Raw genomic sequence first — 4,792 nt, forward strand, 5'->3', positions numbered from 1 at the left:
GAAGAAATTTCTGCGAAGAATATGTGGTTCCTAATAGCTAACGATGAAGTATTGATCCATAACTTCATTGAAGAAATATTCTACGAAGAATATGTGGTTCCTAATAGTTTTAGAGATTACTTATTCTAGCTCAAACCGAAAATCATATGAGTTTAATATCATATTAACTCATTAAATCCATGATTAAATCTGAAGAAAATATATATGTATATATGTTTTCATAAAGATTGTAATTAAAAATTCTTTGGTACAAACTGATAATGGTGAAAATATTTTAACGGTTAGGTAATACCCGAGGAAAATTTAGTTTCACATTAATAAGTTACACTGTACATTCTTCGAATCTGATTCAACAGTCATTTACTATCCTACTTACATCCACAGATATACGAATCCGTTCACCACAGAATAACCATTTTTTATTCAATTTCATATTTGGATTTTGACTTATCAGAATCCAACAAGTGGCACAATGAAGAAAACATTGGACAATTAAAATGAATTAAAATATTGATTATAACATATGAAACTAAATAATTCTTCAAGTCCACCACTTGATTTCATCTTAAACCTCATTTGTATCTTGACGATTCCAATCTGCGTTCAAACATTTCATAATTCTTGAAAACACTTCAATCGAGAGGATGAACCAACCGTACTTCATCTACGGAAGAAAAGATTGATGCATATTATGCACTTGAAAACACTCGGAACCTGAGTAAATGTTTAAAACGTATCCGTGCTAACCCTTTGGGAGTTGTTATTACCAAAAATAACTTTGCAATCCCTTTCAAATTAGCCAATTTTGTCACAGCTCCAACAAGTCAACTTCAACTTTTCATTCAAAACAACCTTATAATAACCTTGATATATATGCCTGTTCATTTATTGTTATCGGGAGAACCTTTTATATTCCACCATATTACCATCAGCGTTTAATCATCTAAAAACAAAATTCTCCTGAAACCACCTCGGATTGATAAACGACGATTCAGATATGGCTGCATTAAATGGAGACAAAACAGTAAAATTGTAGATGGTCTAAATGGCCAAAAGTTTGATGATAAAGAAAGGAGTGTTAGGAACGCTCGATAGAAAATTTGGTACTGAAAAACAGATTGAGCTAACCATGAAGGAGACCAAGGACAAATACAAGGACCAAACCCTATATTCAAGAAATCCAGGTAATTCTGGATCCGCCGAAATCTTTAGAGAATATCTTGTTCCGAAGTCATGTTAAAATCTTGCGGAAAATTTTTCTTCATCAATCTTCGAACTTAGAAATTCCAAAATATCATCATAAATATTTTCGATATTTCTGAAGACATTTTCATAAATATTCTCGTCCGAAATTATATACCTCTTCGTGCTTTCTGTATTACATTATATTGAAAACTCCTTTAAAATCTAAGTATAAATTATGAATGAATTATGGAGAAGTGTTGGGAATTTAAGCATGGGTTAGTATAATATAATGACGCTTGGCCAACGTGATTATATTACAGTAAGTCATGCTAAGTTTCTAATGAAACGTGATGATGGTTCACAGTAGATCATACCATCATCATGTGTCATGTTATATAACTCTTTCATTCTGTTTAACTTCTAAACATATCAAGAAAATATATTGTTGATAGTTCTATCCTCAGGGATTCTGGTAATTCGACAAATCAAATTGTGCTATTACCTTTCCTTTCTGTATTGTATATTATGATCATTCGGAACTTCATACCTACAAATTCTAGACCATTATTCGCTTGATTTGAAGTCGGGAGGAGAAAACAAGAGCATGTAGCTCCGAAATATAAAAGAAAATATAAAGCAGATCATACACACATAAACTACAAACCATGTATATCAATGTGGATAACAACGTAAATACATGGGAGAATTAACAACACTATAACCCCAAGGTAATAGTAGAAGTGAATAGATTCATCCGGTGGTAAATGGAAAAGAAGAATGATAGATACGATAGTCAGGATACGTACAAGGATCAGAACTGGATTAAGCATTTTCAAACTCTTTGGAAATGTGAATTAAGAAAGAAATTATTGAAGTGGTGAAAAATTAATGGAACGAAAAAGGTAAATTTATAGTGGAAATATCAGACAAAGCAATCGAGACAGATGATGCATTTAATTAAAGAGATCCAAATTTCCTTATTCATTGATGAATCAAATCTTATAGATTTTGAAGATTTTCTTTAAATCCCTTGAATTCCGGAATTCAACCAAGGCAACGTCAAAATTTAAGACGCACCTTATGTTCTAAATTCAACCCTAACTACGTCAAAAGTCAAGAAGAATCTTATTTTCCTCAATTCACTATTTTGTGATAGCTTCACTCGTACGCTTCACCTAATCGGATCGTTTTATCTATATTACTCAATAATGAGGAAACTCTATTTATCAACTCATATTCGTCATGAAAACATTCTGATTGTTAACCATGACCACCTCGATCAAATTTCGGGACGAAATTTCTTTAACGGGTAGGTACTGTGACGATCCGGAAATTTTTGACCAAATTTAAACCTGATCTTTATATGATTTCAAAACGATAAGCAAAATCTGTAATGTTGAGTCTCAAAATTTTTGGACTATTTTCTTGCATTCATTTAACCTCGACCAGTTTTGACGATTCACGAACAATTAATTATAAATAGATACGTGCATGTATATATATATATATGTATAATTTCTATTCACAGTTATTATTATAATAAAATGTATAAATAGTAAATAGTAAATATTCAATATATATATATACATATATGTATATATATATATATATATATATATATATATATATATATATATATATATATATATATATATATATATATATATATTATATAATACTACCTAATTAAAATTGAAATATTAATATATGAAGTTATAAGTTAAAATATAGTTATTATATTATTAATATTTTTATTAGTACTTTCATTATTATTATCATTAAAATAAATATCAATGTTAAAATCAGAATTATGAATATTATTAATTTAACATAATCTAGATATAAAAATTTGATATATTTAAATTGTTATGTTAGTAATAATACTATTAATATTATTTTTATTATTATTAAGATATATATTAATCATCATTAATATTGTTTTTACTATTATTATTGTGAATATGATTTTAGTTATTAATATAATTATTATTATTATTATTATTATAATTTTGAAATTATTATCATTACTATTATTATTATTATTATTAATATCAATCTTAACAATATTATTAATAATTACCATTACACATGTTATTAATATCAGTACTTTTAATACTGAGAGTCTTATAATCATTAATACATTTATCTTTATTAAATTATTAAAAAAATCAATCAAAATATTATATATGAACCACACTGAATTCCTTCACTATCCAACAGTATCCATTTTGTTCCTGTTTGTAATTGGTTATACATCAAATTCCTTCTTCTGTTTGTAAAAGTAAATTGAATTGAATCTCATTGCTATAAGACAACTGATCAAATAAAAATTCAATTTAACCTATCTATCTACTCTTAAAACCTCTATTCATAATTGAGATTCTTGTCTCTGAATTATGATTTATGGCAAATTCAGTATACAATGCAAACAAAATTTGTTACGCATCAATATCTGCTTTACTTTTTCTTCATTGTTGTACTTCTGTCTTCTTCTTATTGATTGGAGAATCTGTCGACAATCATCACTCCACAACAATAGATCATGTCAAGTTTACAAATTCAAATATTCGTTTAACATGTTCAATATTATATATATATATATATATATATATATATATATATATATATATATATATATATATATATATATATATATCGCCATTACCTTTTGTTAATCAAAAAGAAAAACCCAAATACATACCTTCTTATGTCTTCTTTCTTTTTATTTTTGCCTTCTGTTTTAAACCTTATTCGAACAACCACCATGATCATTATTTCCGTACCGCTATTGTTCGTTTAAACCGCCATTAAGACCCATCATCACAAACGATTAACCACTGCCGGTTAGTTCCTATTTAGAGAAGTTAAATTACCACATTCATCACGTCGCCACTTTACTACTCTAGTTCACTGTTACTTCTGTTTGATACCACCATTCAAAAACCAATACAAACACCATTCTTGTTTCTATTATCCAATCAGTCCTACCCTCACAAAAACAGCCTGCTCAGCTCATTTCTCATTGGTGTGCAAATACTTGATGCCACAGACCACAACATCCATTGAAGCTGCTATGTTTATGTTATATCCGAACACAACCCATCTAAATTGCTGCTATTAACCTTAAACCAACCAAGACCAATCTGCAAGCCTGCAAACCGGTACTTTCTTTTCCTATTCGAAAACAACAGCGTATAATGCTGTTGTTAAACTATTCCTGTTTCCGTTTTACTACAAGGATAGTTAATAATGTTAATGTTAATGAAGAAACAATAGAAGAAAGAAGTGGTACACTTATCTAAATGAGGTTTGCCAATTTGGTTATATAGAATCTATGTTTACAGCGTCTCAAATAAGTATGTGGAACAAGTGGGACTTGTTGGCAGACCAAATCATGAGATAATAGCTAAATAATTGGCAATTTGTATATTGAATGTGAAGATGGCACACTATCACATACTAGTGGAACAAACAGCAAATTTGTGGCCAAAAATTACAATCATGAACTAACCCATTGCCAAAACCTCACTCGATTATTAAAAAAAAGAGATCGATTTGAGTTAGTTGCTTTTACCAATTTGGCCAAATTTTATTCAAAAGGGAATAC

The sequence above is a fragment of the Rutidosis leptorrhynchoides genome, chromosome 2 (genome assembly GCF_046630445.1).
Source record: "Rutidosis leptorrhynchoides isolate AG116_Rl617_1_P2 chromosome 2, CSIRO_AGI_Rlap_v1, whole genome shotgun sequence".
In the NCBI taxonomy this organism is placed as follows: Eukaryota; Viridiplantae; Streptophyta; class Magnoliopsida; order Asterales; family Asteraceae; genus Rutidosis; species Rutidosis leptorrhynchoides.